We start from the raw sequence: 23,220 nt of genomic DNA on the forward strand, positions 1-23,220 counted from the left end.
AATTAGTTCAACAAGCTTCTCAAATCAGTTTTAGAAAAGTATCAGCCATTATTCCTTCAAACATTGCCTTCTCATTCCTCTCCTAAAGTCCCAGTGCTAGTAAATAGTAGAGGTAGAATTTGATCAGCACCAAGAAAAGATGATTTTATTAACTATGTTTTAAACCTCTATGCTACAACATGTATTTTAGCTAAAAATACAAGATGACCTTTTCTATTTCCAACTTTGTTCAAAAGACTCAATTTTGCAAGAATTTTCTCAAATAGCATTTTCTTTTCTTTTTTTTTTTTAAGATTTTATTTATTTATTTGACAGAGAGAGAGAGAGCACAAGCAGGTGAAGCAGCAGGCAGAGGGAGGGGGAGAAGCAGGCTCCCCATTGAGTAGAGAGCCCAATGTGGGGCTCAATCCCAGGAGCCTGGGATTTGACCCAAGTCAAAGGCAGACACTTAACCGACTGAGCCACCCAGGCGCCCCTCAAATAGCATTTTCTACAAATTTGTTATTTTAATGTCTTTTCAAACAAGCCAAGGACTTCAAAGACACAGTCTAATTTGCTGACTTGCCATTTTATTATATTTAAAATGAGATTCTTTTTTTCTGGAAACACAATTCAAGCTACCATAAAACATCTGCTAAATGTGTGTGTGTGTGTGTGTGTGTGTGTGTGTGTGTGTGTGTGTGTGTGTTTTCTCAGTTTCTCCACTGCTGGAGATTTCTTAGAACTGGAGTTTCCTATTCAAACAGTTTGCTGGCTTTTTTTTTTCTTTTGTAGAGAGAGAGTACAAGCCCTGAGCTGGGGGTCAGGTGGAGTGGGGGGAGGCGTGGCAGAGGGAGAGGGAGAGAGAGAATCTTAAGCAGGCTTCACACCCAGTGAGGAGCCCAATGCAGTGCTTGATCTCACCACCCTGATTATGACTTGAGCTGAAATCAAGAGTCGGTTGCTTAACTGACTGAGCCACCCAGGTGTCCCAACAGTTTCCTGACTTTGATGTTAGCATCTTTTCATTTACATATGGAGATTCTACATATTGTTTTTGAAGTTGTTTTTACATTATTTCTGACATCTTTAATAGACAATTTTCTATTTCCTAAGAGGGCATTTTTAGAAAAAGATTTATTCATTTGACAGAGAAAGAGAGCACAAGCAAGGGGAGCAGCTGCAGAGGGAGAAGCAAGCTCCCTGCTGAGCAGGGAGCTCGATGCGGGACTCAATCCCAGGACCCTGGAATCATGACCTGAGCTGAAGGCAGATACCCAACTGACTGAGCCACCCAGGTGACCCTTAAGAGGAAATTTCTGAATAGTTCTAAATAGCATTAGTTCTCATGGTTTGATTAAGGCTTATAATAGGCTCAGAGTTTCTATCATATACTGTTCAAGAAAATGATTTTAAATATACAACATTGGGGAAAAATTTTTATTTATACCACAATTTAGGAAATATTATATAATAATATTAATAAAGAACAACTATTTGTCCCAAGAAATATTAAGACCAAGAAGAAAATGAACAAGTGTTGTTAGGGTAGTATTTGAATTAACAAAGAATTTACTAATAATCTCTATGTGCTTTACACTAATATATCTACAAAAAAAAAAACTAATATCCAAAATATTTTCAAATTTTCAGATATCCTTTAAGTAATAATGTCATTTTTCTCAAGGACGTTACATCTTTTTCATGTGTTTAGTCTCACATTTCTTAATTTGGGATTAATTAATCTAACAGGAAAATTTATAGTCGAGTTTTTTAAAAAATGTGTTAAATTGAAGCCACAGGGAAACATATAGTAGGAGGAATGAAAACATGAGTTTAAATATTTTGATAATTGCAAATATGTGTTTTCTTATCAAAAACAAAATTGCAATGTTTATTTTCATTTGGAAAAGAGTAAATTATCTTACATTATTATTGTATTGTCTGAATTCCCATTAGCAGTCTCTAATGTTGATGTTTACTTACCTATTTTATCATACATGCAGAATTAGCATATATACCAAGATGTTGGGTATTTAAAGTATAGAGGGCAATTGAAGTAGTAAAATCTTTGTCAAATTATTTATGAAAACAGTTTATAGCTTTTATCAATTAAAATTGTGTTTTAAGTGGTATTTTTCTAAAGTTAATATATTTATGTACTGATTCTAAACATTATGTTGTGTAATTGAAATTATCTATTTCAGCTGAGAGTGCAATGAATCAAACTTGTCAATTATTTTGAAAACACTGTGGTGTATCATAACACTAGAGACCTTGACCTTAGCTCCAGTGTATCCTGTAATCCCTACAGTGTCAGGAGAATAGTTTAACCAAGGTTGAGATTAGAGACGTTAAATGGGATATTTTGCTGGCCACTGTGGGTGTAGTCAGAAATCCAAATAATTATATTCAAACGATTACTAGAGAATTAACAAATATTTAAATACTTTTACTTACTAATCTATTAGTCCAGGTATTGGCAATAAAGAGAGACATCAAATACAGTATGGAAAGTGACAGGTATCCCAGAAGGATCAGAAAAATATGGAACATGGATATCAACCCCAACCAGTATGAGTTTTGGGTTTTTACTGATAAGGAATAAGAAGTATCTTAGTTCAGAGGAAGCTGGCAAAAGACAATTGGGATCTCTATGAAAGGGACATTTAATTCCCATTAAGTGAAAATGTAAAATAAAAGAAGAAATATAAAACATAATGAAAGAACAAGAACTATGAACAGAAAAGAACAGATTTTAAAAAAAGTAAAATTCTGAAGTAAAAAGACAAGAGATGATTAGTTAATTAAAAGAGAATGCTGAATATATAAGAAAGTGTTTAACTAGAAAAAGTCTAATATACAAGCAAAATTTAAAAAAGAGTTCCAGAAAAAGAGAAAAGAGATATAAAGGACAACAAGATGATAAAACTGTTTTTCATGTTATTGACAAATTATTCTAATCCAGACAGGACAATTTTTTTTTAAATAGAGTAAATAAGAGGGAACAAAAAAATAAAAGAGGTATAGAAAGAGAAAAAAGAGAATAAAAAAAGGAAAAGAGAGAAGTGAAAGATTGGGAAGAGGGGAGTTTCCCTTAAAGATATAAAGACTTACTATGGATCTATAGTAGTTAAAATGGTGTAGAACTGGGGCGCCTCGCTGGCTCAGGCAGTAGAGCATGTGACTCTTGATCTCAGGGTTGTGAGTTCAAGCCCCATGTTGGGCACGGAGCCTACTTAAAAAAAAAAAAAAAAAGAATAGTGTGGTGCTGATGCTTGAATGGATGAACAGTAGAACAGAACAAAGTATGTGGAAACAGATCCATTAATATGACACTATAGTATATGAGTGATATGGAATTATAAACCAGGGAAGAGGTGACTTAATGGTGCCGGGACAATTGGCTATTCACATGAATAAAAATAAAATTAGATCCTCATTTCAGATCAAACACAAAAATTCAGCCCAAAGCATAGGATTTTAGGGCAATTCAAAAGGACTTAATTTGTTTTTTTAATTGCTAAAAAATATAGCATTAATAATTTTTGCTCTATAGCATCATTTTAATCTGTTCTAAAAACTTTAATTCCTTTTCCATTGAAATATATATTTTTTGCATGCTTGCTTTTTTTAAAATATTTTATTTATTTATTTATTTACTTACTTACTTACTTATGTATTTGAGAGAGAGAGAGAGAATCTGAAGCAGACTCCACACTGAGTGCAGAGCCCAATGCGGGGCTCGATCCCACAACCATGAGATCATGACCTGAGCTGAAACCAAGAGTTGGATGTTCAACCGACTGAGCCACTCAGGCACCCTTGTTTTTTGTTGTTGTTGTTTTTACTGTGAGCTTATTCTTTATTAAAAATATACATTATAAAATTGTCCAACTTTAACCCTTAAGTGACATTTCATCCATTATTCAGCATTTAATATATCAACTAAGGGTAGGGACAGACATTGGTTACAGTTATAAAATCTTTAAAAATCTTTGTTAAATAATTCATTGGTTGATATCTTTGGTTGTGAAAATCCCTCTATTCCTTTAACCACCTAACATCCTAAAACAAGACATCTTCTGAATATATTCTTTAAACACTCTTAAATCTTCATATAAATATCTGCATCTTTCTTCTTCTTTCTCCCTCCCACCACCCACTCCCCCCAAAGAAATACTCTTTATGGTTTCCTTCTAAGTTTCTGTGCTATTTTCTTTTTTTTTTTTTTTAAGATTTATTTATTTATTTGAGAGAGAGAGAGAGGGTGGGGAGGGGCAGAGGGAGAGGGAAAAAGAGAATCTCAAGCAGACTCCCTGCTGAACACAGAGCCCAATGCAGGGCTCAATCTCATGGCCCTGAGATCATGACCCGAGCCAAAATCAAGAGTCGGATGCTTAACTGACTGAGCCACCCAGGTGCCCCAAAACTTGTAAGAAACTTTTGACCCGCACCTGGCTAATAGAAACTAATATTTTAAATGATACAAAATAAAGTATTCTGAAAAAAATCCCCACCAAATTTGCAAAAATAATTTACTTTAAGACTTTATTTTTAAGTGTGTATTTAAATATTGTCTTGTTTTAAAGATCTGTGAAAAAATAATTTTTTCTTACTAGTTGAAATAATAAATTACAATACTCTTAACTAAAATTGTAACCTACCTGCACTTTTAAACATTATTTGAAGTAGATGATGAGACAATATTGTTTCAGTTATTCATGTGAAAATTCAAGTATTGTGCTAACAGACACACACAAAAAAACTAGATTCCCTCATGATATCCTTTGTTTAAAGAAGAAATTTTAAGTGTTAGTGTCATAAAAACACATTTTGCTTTGCCTAAAGGCATTTAAGTAATTTCTGATGTTTGGGCATTATGTAAATGATTTTTCTAAATATCTTTTGTGCATTTTCATATTTATTTTAATATCAAATTGGATTTCACGATGCCCACTAGGCAACAGAAGTTTTTAAGCTTATAAACTATATCCATTTTGTATTTTATTTCATTCTTCCATCATATAAATTTGACATATACAAACACTTCCTCAAGTACATGTGTGATTTTCTATATTTTCTCATGTTCCTTCTGTTTCCAGTGACTGTAAAATGTATTTGGAAATGATAAAGAATATTCCACACGCTAAGTTCTGTGCTGCCCTGAATTTAATAAATCCCAAACCAAAAATACTCATATAGATTAAAATTTCTCTATCATTAAAGAGAGTTACATTCAAATAAAGTCCCATGTAAATAAAGATAACTCTTTCTTGCATCTTATAAAATATTAGTTTAAATGCTTTATTCAACCAAAATGCTTGAATAGGGGCACCTGGGTGGCTTAGTTGGTTAAGCGTCTGCCTTTGGCTCAGGTTATGATCCCAGGGTCCTGGGGTCGAGCCCAGCATCGGGCTCCCTGCTCAGCGGGGAGTCTGCTTCTCCCTCTCCCTCTGCCTGCAGCTCCCCCTGCTTGTGCTCTCTCTCTCTCTGACAAATAAATAAATAAAATCTTTTACAAAAATAAAAAATAAATAAATGTCTTGAATGTCTTCATCTTAACCTACCAGATTTACTCTCCATCTTCTTTTTATCCTGTTCTGCTCCTTTTGGGGCTGCATCCAGTTGCTCCGTTGCCTTCAGTTGGGCAATAGGAAGCACCAGCAGATGCGAATGTGGGAGGAAAGTGATACTGGCACATTTATTCCCCCTGTTCTCTTCCGGCCCAGTTTCCATTTGGCTGTGCCCCTTTACTGAAGGTCACAACTTCTATTAGGCATCTTTTCCATATAGTTATCCTCTCTAGATTCTAGTAACTTTCCCTTTCCTTCCTCTTACCTCTTCAGGTCTAGGGGTAGTAATGGCTTCCCAAAGTATTCCCAAAGTATATGAGAGCAACTCTCTCCCTTTCTTTCTTCCTTCCTTCCTGAAGATTTTATTTTTAAGTAATCTCTACACCCAACGTGGGGCTCGAACTCACAACTCCAAGATCAAGAGCTGCATGCTCCATTGACTAAGCCAGCCAGGTGCCCCGAGGGTTACTATTTCTTAAACCTTGCTCACACCTTTATAGTCTCGTTATTAAGCTTTTCTCAAATTATCTGGTTTGAATGAGCTATTTGTTTCCTTCCAGGACTCTGACTAATACATACAGTTTCTCATAGAACTTTCTAAAATATTTATATAGGCTAATATTTTTGGTACTCATGGAATCTTTATGTAAACTCAAAAGTCAACACATTGCTAGTTTGTCATACAGCATGTAGTCTGAATTGCCATTAACTATGCATTTCTCTTTACTATCTCATCAACTTCTATTGTATTATCTAGAGTCCACGTTGTTCAGTAATAACTAGAATGTTCCTTTACTGTTTACCTTCCCTCATGAGCGTCTTACTCTTACCGTTTTCTGAAATTCCTTCCCTTGGCTTTATTCCCATGCCTTTAAATTTTCTCAATAGCTGAGCTCAAATATGAACTTAAAAGAGTTAAAATAATAACTAAAATAATTAAAAGGTAACTTTAGGAATAGAGTTAAATAGGTCCCTAGGATGTGAGGGTGATCTAGCTGTGACATCTGAGACCTCATTTATCACTAAGGTTGATTCAGCTGATCTGGCTGGCTAGGCAGGTGTCCCCTTCCTCCCTCACCACTCCCTCCCGAAGCCATGTGCTGTGTCCAAGAGGATGACCTTCTGGGATAGAGGAGAACCATTCTTCTGTCAAGGGTATAGGAGTAGCTGTCCTTCCTTGCTAGCACTTCTAAATAAGCTCTCAAGGTCCATTTGTAGGAGATCATAGGGTAGTCAAGCTTCCAAGACTCCAGACACATCCAAATGAGGTGCTGCATGAGACAATCTGCCTTTCTAAAATAAATAAATAAATAAATAAATAAATAAATAAATAAATAAATAAATAAGTCCGTCCCTGGAGGTACCAACATCATTTTAATTTCCTGTATACTATCAAAGATTTACTAAGATAAATCAAAGCTGTAAGACCTATGACAGGTACCTTTTCCCAATGCAATAAAGAATTACATCACTCTAAAATTTGTCATTTCTATACCCTCTTGTATTTAGCTGCTCAGATACCCAATAATATTAAGCTCGATATAAAGAGAACCCAACTCCCTTAATTCATCTCCCTACTTCCAGTTTCACACAGATTCAATATCTTCTCTAAATGGTCACCGAAGTACATTTTCTAAAACAAAATCATCTTATTCTAAGACTTCGATAGCTCCCATTACAAAGATTTACAAGATAAGTTCGGACCCTCACTGAATACTCACCAACACACTAAGCTCTTTAAACTGCTCTGTAGTTATCTATTTCAAGCTTCTCAGCCTTTGAACATGACATTCTCTCTCCCAGAAACGCCTTTCTCCATCTTGCCTGCCTGCTGAACACCCAATCACCCTCCAGAACTAAGCTCAAATTGTGACAACATGCCTGGTTTCTAAATTATTAGCACATCCTTCACCCAACACTAAGGACTATATTTTTATTTTAGTGCCTAACCTGCATTTATTTATTATCCTCTGCTGGACTGTGAGTTCCTTAGGGCAAAGACTGTTCTTATTCACTGTCATTTCTCCTGCACCAGCTCAGTGACTGGCATTAGAGGTACTCTGAATGGTGTATGAATGATGATGGGGCTCCCAGAGCAGATCTGATCTCCTTCATTCCTGCTTCCTAGCAGTATCCTTACTCTGGTTCTTTGAGCAGACGGCATTTTAAGATTCGAACTAAACTCAGTTAAAAGGTGATGCTAGGTGAGGCAGAAGCAATGCTCTGCCTTACAAAAGATTCCCAATTAATAATGTAAAAATTGTGAGGGCAAGAGAAAAATCACTATTAGAACTCTACAGTATAATTGCTGCAGGCAAGATCTTTCAGTGCAGGTTAAAATTATTGGGCAGAAGTCTAGGGAGAAATAGGATATGTGTATAGTCTCAAAGTATCTCTTTCCAAATATTTATTAATTACAAAGAGAAAAATGGTAGCTTTAAAGTAGGAAAACCTGGCAGACATCACCTTAACCAAATTAACATCACCAGTAGGAACTCATGTCAATATCACGTGCCTCCAATATGATACAATGAGGAAACTTTACCTCTGTGGTCTCTTTTCCAATAATTCATGACCCCGGTATAACCATGAGAAAGCAACAGACAAACTTGATTTGAGGGACATTCTACAAAATATTCAACCTTCACTCTTCAAAATAGTCAATGTCATGAAGGCTAAGGAAAGACCAAGGAACTGTCACAGATAAGAGGAGACTTAAATGTTATGTGGAATTCTGGAACAGAAAAGATACATTGATGGAAAAAACTGACAATATCTGAATAAATTCCATAGATTAGTTAAGAGATAAAAATAAACACATAACTGGAAGTTGGTACGTTTTGACCCCTGGTTTAAACTTCCAGTTATAGGGGCGCCTGGGTGGCTCAGTCAGTTAGGCGTCTGCCTTTGGCTGGTGTCATGATCCCGGGGTCCTGGGATGGAGCCCTGCTCAGTGGGGAGTCTGCTTCTCCCTCTCCCTCTGCCCCTCCTCGCCCTTCCCCACCCTCCACCCCCACCGTTTGTGCTCTTTCTCGCACGCACACTCAGTCTCTCCCAAATAAATAAATAAAATCCTTAGAAGGAAAAAAATATAAACTTTCAGTTATAAAATAATAAATATTGGAGATACGATGTACAGTATTACTGACTATAGTTAATAATACTGTATTGTATATGTGAAAGTTGCTAAGAGTGTAGATCTTGAAAGTTGTGCCATCACAAATGAGAGAACTTATAACTACATGTGGTGATGGACGTTAATGAGACTTATTTCAGTGATCATTTATCATATATGTCATGTTTGTGCATATCATTATGTTGTACCCCTGAAACTAATATAATGTTGTATCTCAAGTATATATAAGTAAAAACACGTAAAAATACATAAATAAAATCCCTTTTTCTCTTGACAAAAAATGCCAGAAATATATTTTACTTCTCCAAAGAAAAATCCACACATCTAGTTTGATTTTTAGCCAAAGCTATTGTTTTCCTTTTATTTTGGCCCACATTGATTCAGTTTCAAGACAAGCCCTCATTAATATATCAAAAGTTTGAATACTTTTACCTGTTTACTTGGACAACCATTATTTGTTTTAAAGTTATTTGCCACACTATGCTAAATAACTAATTTACTAACTCTAGTAATTTTGACAACTCTGTTTCAGAAATAAGGAAACTTTTATTAAAGGAGGGGAAGTTACTTGCCCAGGATTCCACAACCGGTAAGTGGAAGAGCACAAATTTGACTTTTATGATTTCATGACTCCAAGTCCATGTTTTAAAACTCTATACTGTGCCTCTTCCTTCAAAAATCAACAGCCCAAAACTCACATTTATAAAAAATATCTGAAACTGAATTCAGTAAATAAAAATTTAAGCCATGACAGCTTTCTCCAAACTTTAAGAACTATCTATGCAATCTATTCACTTACCCTTCATTAATTTTCCCCCCAAACTCATGGCACAGAACAATTTTTAATGAAAACGATTTTATTTTATTAGGTACTTTATTACATTCTTTACTTGTACACTGTATAGATTTTCAAACAGGCATTGTATAGATAGTGGTGTTCATTTAAAAGTCTTTAGCAATTTATTGTTATGTGGAAAATGGATGAGCCTTACCTGCACTATCAGTGTATGTGAAAGATTTGTGTAATTTTCAAATTGCTTCTAGAGGGTTTCATTTTTGAAATTGAACAATGGGCTTATGCAGTCATACCCTTTGAAAACCAGCCAATTTCCATTGAACTGATAGCACTTTATCTGTGTGTATTCTCAGGTTGTCGGGTTAGAGACTGTTGACGCAGAACCAACATGACAAGTCTCTGTTCTAGCAATTCCTGCCATAGATTGCCTTTTGCAGAAGAGTCACTGTTAGAATTATTTTACCCGTGTAATGAAAAAGAGACTCAGTGAGAGAAAGTCTTTTGTTGTTATATATTATGATAGGAGCCAATATCCCCTTTGCATTTTAAAGCATGATGACATTTTCCCAAATCACATTATGTCAGACCCAAGCATATAGGTGCCTTGCCTTGCTCTGCTTTTCTGTCAGGCTCTGTCATCAGGTCTGGGCAAATTCTGATATAGGATTTTGAAGGGAACTTAAGAAAATATTCTAGTGAAAGATAGCAAATCATAATTTTCAAATAAAGTTTTCTTTTGCCAGAAAATATTTTTTAGACAACCTAGAATGTATCATTTGTTTCCAATCTTATTGAGAAAAAAAATAACATTCTTCTATTTGCAATAAAATTCTGTTTGTTCTATTTTTGTATTTGAAGTATGTGAGTCTTTAAGCAGGCAAAATATTTTCTGAACTCAGCAGTTTTTCGTGCAAATAAAACTGCTTTGAGCAAACTTTCCAGGCCTGCAAACACTGGGGCAGGAGAGCACATCTCAGGAGACCACTCCTGGTCATTAGGCTAGACCTTTCCATGAAGCACATCCAAGGTTTGCACTCTTGGTCATGACTGGCTTTCACCTAACATTCATTACTGTGTAGAGTGCTTATGAAATGGAACTGGAAGTGGAAACCTGACCTGGATTGAAGTCTGTGTTTTCCCTCATTTCTAGTGTAAAGTAGGGCTGTTGCATTCTAAGTGTTATTTGTATTCTGTGGTTCTTGTGGAATGATTCTTTCACTCTTAGCAGTAACCAGGGAACCTCACAAGGGGCAGTGTAATGGGTTGGAGGGTAAAGATATAACATGAATGGGTGCAGAAGTCTTTTCAAGTTGGAAGTGCATCTTCTGTTTCAGGATCAGAAGAAAAAATACGAATAAAGAAGTGATTCAAGTAAATGGACATATATATTTAAAGCAATTCTAACAGAAAAGTGTCGAGGTCAAAAGTAGGGAAGAAAAAGATGTGATGAGGAAATTTAACAGAATGTTTCCCAAGTTCATGTGGAAAAATAAACTTGAGAAAATACTGATAAAATTTTTGAAGGGAAAATAATGAAGACCTTGCCTAACAGATATTTTGAACAATTATAGGCTGAGGTTATTAATACTGATTTATTGCAGGAATATACCAAAAAATTAAAGGGAAAGGGCTGCCTCTAGCCTATATGATGACTTTGTGCCAATTAGAGAAGCCCCCTGCCGCCTTCCAAGGAAGCTCTGCAGGTGCTTGGCTAGAACCTGAGGCTGTCTCCCTAGTTAGAAAAGATGCCCCTTTCTCTAGGCTCATGGGCTGCACTGGCTTGGCTGGCATAGGAGCTTGGCTAGCTTTCACTCTGCACTGTGCTTTTTGGGGGCTCTTACTGCATTGTGCATACGGTTTGATTACACCTGGAAGTTCGTCAGGAACAGACACTGTTTCATATTTCAATTAATATGTGATAAGGATTACTTCTAAAACCACAGGAGGAAGAATGACTCATTCATTAAACAGTGTTAGACACCTAGGTAATTATCCTGGGGTGAGGGCGGGGGAGAACAAAGCCTTATCTTAGATTTCACACCAAACTAAATTGGGGGGGGGAAAGTAAAAAAATAAAACTACAAACACTAGAAGAAAATATAGGTGATTAGTTTGGGTGGAAGGTCTTTATAAGCATTACCAAAAACCCCCAGAAGACATACAAGACTACCTTTAAAGAAATTGTATATAGTCCAAAGGAATCAACAAAATGATTTAATTATTTAAATTAAGTTTAAGGGAACACCTTATTTTTTGCTAGAGATTAATACATATATTAAAGAACCCTTAAAAATCATTACGAAAAAGAAAAATATACAAATCCATTGGGAAAAGAGAAAAAAAATGAGTAAAATAATCAAATAGCCAGTTCACAAAAAAAAAAATACAGTTGCTTACTAACTGTATGAAAACATATTCAGCTTTATTAACAGTGAAAGTTAAACAATAAAAGAATAAGAATTCAAACAATAATTGAGCTAAATTCTCACTTAGATTATTTGAAAACTTAAAGGAGTTTGGAGAAAAAAGTAACAACCAAGATGGAATAGTTTACACAATAGCATTTATATACATTAAAAAGCATAAAAAATAAGTATTTTGCAAGAATACATATAAAATTTTTAAAAGATACATATTAAAGCACATTAGAATGAATGGGAGAAAATGGAGATAAAAGCACATCATGAAATAAAATCAAGAGGGGACTGTGGGAACTTGCAGGACGATGACGTGTCAAGAACACCGACTAGCATGCTTCACACAGCCCCGTGCCTGGTTCCTTACTAACGAGGTAACACAGGTAAGCAAGAAAATACAAGTGTTGCACATTAAAGAAACGGCACTCACTTATATACTGCTCCTAAGAGTGTACGTTTTTATTAACTTTCCAGAATTAGTTTGGCAATATGAATTTCATCTATTAAGAGTGGCCAAGCAAGGTAAACCTCTGCACTGGGACTGGGATGGGGGGATTGCAGTGGCCCAGAGAGGGGTCAGGAAGCCCAAGTGTAGTGAAAAAGGTAACCTTGTGAAGGAGCAGCCTCGCGTAACAAGTTAGAGCCCAAGTAAGATGCAGAAGAAATCACACAGAAGTCAGCCTGGCCATGTGCTGGAGTCCTAGGTGGGGGAGGATGTAGGGGTCTGTCTTGAGTTGTTGGTCCTGAGCAGGATGGTGAAGATATTCCTGCGGAGAAGTGGCCTGGCCACACAAGGGAGGGACTGTGACAGCCACGGGAAATTGGTTATAGACCAGGACACTGACTAAATAAGAAAATATATTAAGGATAATGGGAGTAGAATTAGATTTTCACTGGAGGGGAAGGGAGTTCCAAATATGAAATTTGGAATTAGAGGTAAGTGTATGAGCTCAAGATTTTCAAAATGAAAGATTCAGAGGGAGAGGGAATAAAATATATAAATGTATACATGTATTCCCTGGTTTTGGCTACTGAAAGGGACTAGGTAAAGCAAAAAGCCTAATTGCAATGACACAGCACCTGGAGCTCAGATTGTAAATATCATCCTTCAGTGAAAGGGACTGTCTTCTTTCGAGAAACGGCTGATTCTAGAGCTGGGCCGGGAAAATGTAAAATGAGACTTGAATACCTTTTTGTGCCCCGAAGTGAGGAAGTGCTCCTGGACGATGGAGACATGGCCATGGGACACAGAAGTTAGCTTGAAAGGACTCACTTTGGCCACATCTGACACAATGTGAATCTCAAAATAAATCATGAAAATAACAGATTATAAACTGTTATTACTATAAATAAATAAATGAATGAATTGAAAGTTTGATGAGGAATGAAATATTTACATAGTTTCAAAGTACTTCTTCAGAAAATACCTACCAATTATTTATTTTTTTTTTTTTAAAGATTTTATTTATTTGACAGAGAGAGACACAGCGAGAGAGGGAAACACAAGCAGGGGGAGTGGGAGAGGGAGAAGCAGGCTTCCCGCCGAGCAGGGAGCCCGATGCGGGGCTCTATCCCAGGACCCTAGGACCATGACCTGAGCCGAAGGCAGACGCTCAACGACTGAGCCACCCAGGCGCCCCAATACCTACCAATTATAAAGGGAAAGAGAAGAATGTCATAGAGGCGATGCCTGACAGGGACCATCACCTTAACCAAGTGAGGATGATCCATAATGGGACACATCAAAATTGGGTGAAATATGATAGGATAAAAAAAAAGAACATAGTATTACACTTCCATGTTTTACCCAAAGATTCGTAACCTGAGTCTAACATAAATATTTGTCCAGATGGCCATAGTTTGCTTATAATGGAAAAAAAATATTAATAAACACAGGGAGGGGACAAGCCTATGATATACTGTTATGTTATTACTAAGTAGTGAGTATGTACAATTTACTTTCCTGTGAGAAAAGGAAAAGAAGTGGCTATAGGTACTGGGTAATGCCTTTTCTTGGCTCTTGATTTCCTTGCTAAAATATTTTTTCTGGGTCTTTACTCATTTGCTCTTGGAGTGGTGTTGCAACGTATTTGATAAATATATTTAGGAATAAACTTGGAAAGAATTACTGGCTGTGCAGGGTTCAGCTACACCCTTATCTCTTTCTCTGTCTCTCTCTGTATCTCTGTCTTTGCCTCCATCTCTCTCTCAATCTGTCTGTCTCTTTCTCTCTCTCATAGATCTCAGGAAACAGAATTTAACTCCTTTTTCAAAAGACATCTTCTCCTAGGTAGGGGGACCAGGAACCATGTGACTGAAACTACTATTTTGATTGTTCAGTTTTAGATCCACCAATTCAAACCAAGTGTCTGTCAATAATACAGGCAATATTTTAGCTTCTGTTTTAAACTTTTGTTTTATTTCTCAATTTATTCCCAGCCCAGGCATTGAGAAGGGATGTTATTTATTGGAGAGTAAGTCTCTCAGGGACCTCAATGATCCTTGGAGGGCACAGAGCAAATGTTAGCAATGGGTACTCTTGGTGGTGAAAATACAGGTGATATTTATTTCTTTTTTGCATTGGCCCTATTCATTTTTTTTTTTTTTTTGCACTGAGTTTCATATTCTTAATCTGGAGGACAAAAACAGAATAAGAGATAAAAGGATGGAAATGAGAAAGTAAATGTAACACATTAATTTTGTAACCCAGATCCCCTAGGAACTCAATGAATAGAATTTGGCTGTGGTTTCAACTTGCAAAACATACATGCTCCCTTTTCAAGTCACGTAACTGAGATTTTGAATTACGTCTTGGTTTTTATTGTCTTTAAAAAAAATTTGTCAAATACTCTAAATGATGGGTTTGCAGTAATATAGAGCTAAACAACCAGCGTGTTTTTTGTGTATTTTTTAAAAAGATTTATTTATTTATCTTAGAGAGAAGAACATGAATTGGGGGGGGCGGTGGGCAGAGGGAGAGGGAGAGAGAATCAGAAGCCGACTGCATGCTGAGTGTGGAGCTGATGCGGGGCTTGATCTCAGGACCCTGAGATCACGACCTGAGCAAAAACCAAGATTTGGATGCTTAACTGACTGTGCCACCCAGGCACTCCATTTTTGTGTATTTTTGTAATAATCAACAATAAAATTGTTATTCTCAACATAAAAAACACGTAGGTTGTTTTTGGTTTTTTTTTTTTTTTTTTTGTCCTTGTCAAGGTTCTTTCAGTTCAAGTAATAGAAACTTCAAACTGGCTTGAGCCAGAAAATTAGTTTAAAAATTATTGTAATGGTGCTCTCTATGCACAGTGATGAATGTGAAGAATTTTCAAATAGAAATCTGAGTATTTGCAGTGGGTAGAATTAGGCACATTGTAATGGTAGTGCCCTGCCAGGGCCTCTGAAGCCCTCCGTGGCATTGCTTTTCTTTAATAGACCGGATTTAAAATCTTGTTCTATTTGGTTGTAGTGTTTTTGAAAATTTCGTTCTTGACATCCTTGAGATTTTTATACCTCTAAGCCATTTCATAAAACAGTTCATATCAAAAGTCAGGTTACAAAAATTACAAAGCAATAGCAAGTTTAGAGAATTTAAACATTGGGAGAAAATGTAAAAATGAATAATTTTTTAGCACTGTATGCAATGATTGGAAAAAGACAGTTATGGGGATTCATGCATCCCCATCCACCCATCCATGATGGATGCACTTTACAGTTATAATTTTTTTCTCTTTTTTTGGCAACTTCCAAGTCTCGAAAGGGAGCATAGAGAAGGCTATCAAATGTCTTCAAGAAATTATTTTAGTGGCTAATTTAGGGGGAAGCTGGAGTAGTAGAGAATCCCTACTCAGAAGGAGAATGTAAAGTCTTATCTCTGAGAACCTGGGAGTTGTGTAAAAGTCCACGTGACCTTCAACATTGACTAAGGGGAGAAAGGGTTTGGAAGAACTTCTCTTCAAAGCCATCAGGAGCAAATGAGTAAGAAGTACACATTATGAGGTTGTCCATTAATTCATAGGGCAGTGCTTATAATGTTTGATCGCTGCAGCCTGATTTGTTCTTATGCCCTGCACTTGTTCAAGTGAAGCTGTAATATATTGAAGGCTGATCTAGTGCTCCTCAAAACAGGGTCAGCAGATTCTAGTGGTTTGTTGATGTATTCTTGGGAATCTAGAATTCTCTGTCAGAGTTTTAAGATACTGTGTTAAGAGAAAAGATCTGTATATTTATAATGACATGATATAAGCACAAATTTGGATAGGTAGTCAACCTCCTTATTCCTAAGTACTGGGCTAGCACTTGATTTATTTTCATAATCTTTATTGTTTATAGTGGCTATAGTGGTTATAAATTAATTGTTTACTTACAATTATTTAGAAACAATTTAAATTGTTTGAGGTTATTTATAGAAAAAGCAATTAGCATTGTCCTTAGACTGTTTTTAATAAAATTATTTACTGTGTGTTTGACTGTTGTGATAAAAGAGAAAACACAGTTAAAAGAGGACCCTGACCAAGTATGAAGAGGCCTGATTTCTGATCCTAGCTTTATTTAGCACTTCCTAATCATGAGATTTGGGGTAAGTCAATTAAGATTCTAGGACTTCAGTTACCTTGTATTTAAAATGAGAGAGTCTGACTAGAGCTAGGTGATCCCTAAATTTAGTTTCCATTTCAAAAACTGCAAGCTATATCTTTTTTAATGGAAAAAGCATCAGGGAGAAGAAAATTGGTTCAGTTAACAAGGTCTTTGGGGGATATCTTCAGTACCATCTTTTCTTAATTATAGTTAAATATAGTGGGATGTAAGAACCAAATATTTATTGAGTGCTTTCTCTGTGCCTGACACTACTCTATTTTAACCCCTGCAAATGTGACCGTGACTCTGTGAGTTTGATTATATAATTCCTTTTGGCAGTTGTAATTGTGTTGAGTGTCCTAGGGCACAGAATGAATAAGTATGGAGTCTGGAAAGGGATCTGGATTGTCTGAGTCTAAGCCCTGGATTCCACTGTAACACACATATATTTGCTAGCCTTACAAAATGCTTTATTTTTCTTTATCCATCTATTTTCACATTCAAATGAAAATCTAGCAAACTAAATTGAGCAGCATCTCGAAAAATGTTAAGGTCCTCACATCCTTTAAGAATGATTTATATGAGGATACTCCTCCTTCTCATCCTTCCTCCCACACAAAGGTTTACCAGGGTAAGAATGGTTTGTTGTGTTTTCCCTTAAACCCTACACAGAAGTTCTGAATTCTGATGTGCACACATGAATGAAGCAAGTGAGCATGATCTGGTGGTTGAAGCAGTCTTCTTTCTTTTTCTTTTCTAAGGCATGGTAAAGTGAGGAGATTCAGGCGGAGTTAAAAAATTAGGAAAAATGAAAAATGTCTGTGCGGGTACCGTCGGGACAGCAGCACCAACTGTGCAATGCTTTGCTGATAAATGTTGTAAAGAAAGCACGTTCTACTCGTATTCTTGTGTGTGTGCTTCTTTTGGCATTTTTTTTCTTATTAAGCCTCAGAGGTGTTTTAAAATTGTGTTAGGAAACACAGAGAGATTAGGGAAGGCAAATAGTCCCCATCTAGGGCTTTAGGGAGGAGGTTCAAAAGGAAACTTGGCGGGGTACGAGGATGGGGGTGGGGGCACTGTGTTTTTGCTTCTGTACCGGCCAAGTACCGGCTAAGGTAAGGCCTCTCCTTCTCCAGTCGGGTTTCTCTCCCATTTCACTCTCTCCCTTAGGTCCCGCCTGCAAACACCAGACAGCCCAGTGGGCCCATAGGAAACGACCATCAGAGCCTGAAGCAAGTCCGAGAGCTCGCACACAGGCGTCCCGTTTGGAAGTGTCCAAGGAGACCGCCAGAAGTGCGCCAGCCGGAGTCTGAGAGTTCCCTTCTGGCCGAGAGGGGGAGCCCGGCGTTCCCAGCCGGGAGCGACCCGGAGTCCCAAGCCTCGAGCCCCAGCCGCCGCCAGTTTTAGCTTCAGCCGGTTAGGAAGAGGAGGGAGGGGGCAGAGAGCGCGAAGAGGGAGGGGACCCGGGCCGAAGGGTCCCGAGTCCAGCACCGTGTTGACGTCGAAAAACTTTCCCTCTCGGCCGCGGAAACGGCGCCCCAGCCGCGTAGGAGCGGAGACCGCCGGGCTCCGAGGACGCGGCAGCTCTCCACGCCCCTGCCCGAAGCCTGACCCGACTGCATCTGTCCGTAAGGTATGGAGAGACCGCGATTTATCTGGGGGTCTTCCCGGGCTGCAAGCCCAGCCTCCCCGTCAGGTAGCGCGCAGTCTCTCTTAAACTGACATCCCGAGAGGAGGCGGGCGGTGGTTAGCGCCCGCCGCGGGTGCCTGGGAAGGAGGGCGCGGGGCTGCGCGTCGCCGCTGCCGCCGGCGGGCAGGTTGCAAAAATTAGGGCAGTGAAAGGCACCGGGAGTCTTCCAGCCTGAAGGGAGGCGAAGACCTGTTGACGACTGCCATGGCAGTGCTTGAGGGATGACGGGGGAGCCTAACGAGGTCGGGGACGCATCGGGCTCGCGGCTCCGGGATCCTCTTCCTAGCCCTTTGTGGTAACTTTGGGCCGGGTGGCCAGGGCCGGTGGGCGGGAGCTGGCGGGGGGCGGGCGAGGGGAGCCGGTGGATCGGCACCGCTGAGGGTGCGCGGACCCGACGGGACGGAGCCGGCGACTCATCGCCGGGTCACAAACGAGGCGACCCAGGAGCGAAACTTCTTACGGGGTTAACCTCCCTTTTGTTGGCTCCAGGAGAGAGTGTGGGCATGGGGGCGGGGAGGCGCGAAGCTCCTAGGCCGGCTCAGGATTCTTTAAAGCCAGCGCTGGGAGGGCCCCGACTTAGGGGCGGCGCCCGCACCGTTAACCTTTGGCTGGGCGGGTCAAGTAGTTCCTTGTGGCCGGCGTTCCGTTAGGAGGGGAGCGCGGCGCGGCGTGGGGAGGAGACCCTGGGCTCTCGATCGCGCTGCCAGGCTCGCTCGCCCGGGTCCACCTCCCCGTGGGCTGGCTCCCTACACCGAGCAGAATCCGGCGCGGTCGGATCTTCCCTGTGGCTCCTGGGGCGCCGCGCCGACTTCCCTGTGTGCGGGAGGGAACTCTGGGCAGGCTGGTTTTCTTGGAATGTGTTTACGATGTTGAATGGGACTTGAACAGGAAGCCGGACGCTGCAGTTGGAACTAGCGTGCCGGGATAGAGTAAGGAAGGCGTAGCTGGTGTTGGGGAGTCCGCTTAGCATGTTGGGCAAACCCGTCGTAGGAGCAGGATGTCAGTCAAAGTACCCCTTCGTGGGTCCCAACAGTTTTTCTCAATTGAACTCGCTTTACTTTCACGTGCAATCAGGCATTTTACATGTACGATTTCAGTCTGCAAATTTGATGAGGTATAATGCAATCCATTAGGAAGTATTTAATTGAGTTCACTTTCGGACCTGCTTTTTAGAAAAGAAATGTTACATCAACACAAGAATAAAAGTTTCTAGGGAGTGTTCTGGTTACGGTTTCGCTAGTTAATTTCTAGGAGTGGTAGGAGACCACAATACTGATGATTTTGTGTCTGTGATACCAAATGGATGATAAAGTGCTAAAGGAGGGCGGTATTGAGAGTGAATGTTAGGGGGTAGGAAAGTCTGAGAGGAATTGGAATATTTTCAGATTTGCAAATCGCCCCCTTTCTCTGCCAGTCTTTCCCTCCTTCCCCCACATAAACAAGTAGCCTTGCTAGAAAACCCACCAATTGGGAGAGTGCAGTCTCTGGCGACTCCAAGCCTTGCTGGAAACAGCAGACAGGCGAAGGTACTGGCCCATTGCATAATTAAAAGGTCTCCTTGAGCTGTCCAGGAGTGTTTTCCAAGTTTTTACGACTGACAAGGAAAGAAGAGAGGAACCTGGCGGGCAGCCAAACCAGACTGGGCTCAGTAGCCAGGCATGAAAGAGACTGGGGAACTTGCAGGGGATAATTGGAAAGGAGCTGTTGGGTACTTGGGTTTAAACAAGGGGTTTCTTTTGCAATGAGAATTTTTAGGTGACTAAGATCAGTCTTCTTGGCAAAAAAATTAAACTAAGCAGAGAGTGCAGTCGGATATGACAAAGGAGAGTGAAAGAAGTGCTCTAGAAGGGAAGTCTGCCCCTCAATCAGTGTTGCAGTGGAGTTGCTGGGGGCCTGATGCTGCTTGTGCTGCTCATACTTGTTCATGTTCACATTTTGTTGCCATTTGTCTTCTCAACTTGGACTAGGCTTGCTGCAGCTTCAATCCCTTGACCTTGGCCTTTGTTGTTTTCATAGCCAGTAAGAATCGAAGGCTTGGGCCTTGAGCAGATGATTTGCCACCTAAATTGAATAATTCAATTAGGTATTCTCAAATGGCACAGATTTGGGTCATGGAGTTAAAGTGGAAAATGGGTTTAGCATGTCTTCCTTGTGTTTGTCAAAAGTGACCCCCATAAGTGGATCTTGCCCTTTCTCTTGAAGGCGTAGAAGTTGGGGTGATCTCACAATTTCACACAGTATTCGCCCAATTCTTAAGGCCCTGCTGCTCCCAAGTTCCAGATTAGCCAGGAACTCAGAGCCTTATCTGCAATTCAGACCCTTCTTTTATGTGTTAAATTTGTGTCCCCATCCTTCCTTCCTTCATTCCCTTCTTTCTTTCCTTCCTTCCTTTTCAGGGAGGTTGGTTTACTGTTGTGAGTTTGGGGGTTGAATGGTACAAAACGCTAATATGGATTGTATTTCCACTGAATTGGTGAGTTTGAGATTGTGACTATCAGTCTGCCCTCTGAGACTGACTTTATGAATCACTCTTGGCAAAGTGTTTTCCCTATGATTTCAGTTTTTCCACTTGCAAAGTAAAGAAACTTTACATAATTACAGGTTTACTGTGAGCATTAAAGAGATGAAATTATGTTAATAGGTTTTTAGAAATATAAAGGTCATAGAGTTTCTTACTCAGTTGACTCAATTGAGATTATAGGGGTAAAAGAATAATATTTATATCTAGTATACACATTATAGTGACATATCTGTATTTAATATAAAACAATTACTAAATCATAGCTTTAGTTTAATAAAATTTTATTTATTTATTTTTTTTAAAGGTTTTACTTATTTGTCAGAGAGAGAGAGAGAGAGAGCACAAGCAGAGGGAGTGGGAGAGGGAGAAGCAGGCTCCCCGCGGAGCAGGGAGCCCGATGCAGGACTCGATCCCAGGACCCTGGGATCATGACCTGAGCCGAAGGCAGACGCTTAACGACGACTGAGCCACCCAGGTGTCCCTAATCAAATTTTAATATTGGAGAATATTGGGTGAAATTTTGTTATGGTTAAAGCTGATTCATTCTCAGAAAAATACAATCAGCAAATTATTTTTCTTTTGGTTTATATTTATAGTCAGGACCAGTTAGTTTTTAAGTCCAGCTCAATTTTGCCTTTATGAGAAGTTACCAGATATGTTTGCAAAATTTGGCTCCCTTCTTGGAAATAACACTTGAGGGACTAAAATTACAATTATGGTGTACATCTTTTCCCAAAGGCCACAACAGTTTCCTTTTAAGAGTTTAGAGAGTAGATTTAGGAGCCTTTCATTAATTGATTCAACAAATATTTGTTGCATATTTTTTATGTGCAAGGAAATAGCAAGCTTGGATTCAAATCCTAGCTCTGAACTTCTTAATTTTGTTTGTGTTATTTTACTTTGACCAACATTTTACCAACATATAATTTATTGTCCATTTGCTATCTATAACGTATGAACTTGTTTCACACATGATAATTGTGAATATTTCACTTTTAGTTTGACATGCCAATTAGCAAAATAAACTACCTATTATAGATTAATGTACTGTATTGTATGCATGGATGTTTATTTTTCAAGTGAAAGGTCAACGTACTAGAGAAAGAAAGTAATAAGTATGGATAAATTGTTTAAATAATAAAATCTTTGGTGAAATACTTCATCGTGACTTATTTAAAAAACTTTTTTAAAGATCTTTTTTAATTTTTTTAAGATTTTATTTATTTATTTAGCAGAGAGAGACACAGCAAGAGAGGGAACACAAGCAGGGGGAGTGGGAGAGGCAGAAGCAGGCTTCCCGTGGAGCAGGGAGCCCGATGCGGGGCTCGATCCCAGGACCCTGGGATCATGACCTGAGCTGAAGGCAGATGCTTAACGACTGAGCCACCCAGGCGCCCCTAAAGATCTTATTTATTTATTTAATTTGAGAGAGAGAGAGCACGTGCAGGTGTGCATACATTGGGGGGAGGGGCTGAGGGAGAGGGAGAGAGAGAATCTTAAGCAGACTCCACACTGAACATGGAGCTCGATCTCACAACCCTGAAATCATAACCTGAGCCAAAACCAGGAGTCTGAGGCTGAGTCACCCAGGCGCCCCGTTAGACTATCTTATTAATAGTGAATGTATAAAAAGTAGGAGTATAAGGGTGATAATAGTTGAATTTATGGTTATAGTAACAAAATAGGCACTGTTTTTGAATAATCAAAGGACACGTGAAGGCTCAAGGATATGTTAGGGTAGTAATTTTAATGTAAAATATCCAGTTTTGCTTTTGAATATAAAAATCTGGAAAATCTTTAATTTCCATTGATGAATATTAGATAATTTTTATTTAAATTTCACTTAGCAGAGCATTTTGTTAGTGATTCATCCTATAAAATCGCAGTTTGTTTTCTAAAACCTCTAAAAGAGAAAAAAAAAGTTATTTGGATATAATAATAAAATCAAAAGTAGTTACTACAGGAGTCAACCATATGGTTACATGAGCCCTTGTCCCTAAACGTATCAGCCCTTGTTACATAGGCTGCTAGCTCTAATGGTGCTTGCCTTAACACATTTAGAGATCAGGAAACTTCAGCTTGTTCCTATGGCAGCTTAAATATGTTCAGATTAGAAGAGGGAAAATGGGGTAAATTTTGAGCAGAGAAATCTCTTTGCTTTCAAGCAGTGGAGATATGAAATTGAAATCAGGCCTTTATTTTAAAGATAATGGCTAACAGTCATTGTTCCAGTCATTGTTTTAGGCTCAGAAGGTGCTTAAAACTGTTTTTAGGCTCTGTTATTTGCTAGTTTTGTATTTGTTTTATACCACGAAAATGTTTTCAGCCACTCTAGTGATACTTACAGTTCATGAATATTTTCACCAGAAGACAGTTAATTGACACAGATATAAATGCCAATTTTCTGCTTTCATTGAAATGGTATAGTTACGGTAAATTTGGAATCCAGTTCACCTTTCGATATTGTGTACTTAAGGATAGTGTTGGAAAGGCAGGTCACATAGTATGAATGAATTAATTTATGTAA

General features: G+C 38.7%; 1 protein-coding gene across 4 annotated transcripts in view; it reads left to right on the plus strand.

Moving 5' to 3' along the window:
* The first annotated feature begins 1,129 nt into the window (after positions 1 to 1,129).
* The window catches only part of GULP1 (GULP PTB domain containing engulfment adaptor 1), a 271,805-nt gene continuing 249,714 nt past the window's right edge, over positions 1,130 to 23,220 (plus strand). For 2 of the 4 annotated variants that reach the window (XM_036119950.2, XM_036119952.2), the window contains exon 1: positions 18,230 to 18,467. The gene's annotated coding sequence lies outside the window, so the exon portion shown is untranslated. Of the gene's footprint in view, positions 1,278 to 9,223; positions 9,281 to 17,611; positions 18,116 to 18,229; positions 18,468 to 23,220 lie in introns of those variants that run through there. The other 2 variants (XM_078071085.1, XM_078071086.1) reach the window with 2 other exon arrangements.

Source organism: Halichoerus grypus, chromosome 4, assembly GCF_964656455.1.
Source record: "Halichoerus grypus chromosome 4, mHalGry1.hap1.1, whole genome shotgun sequence".
Classification (NCBI taxonomy): domain Eukaryota; kingdom Metazoa; phylum Chordata; class Mammalia; order Carnivora; family Phocidae; genus Halichoerus; species Halichoerus grypus.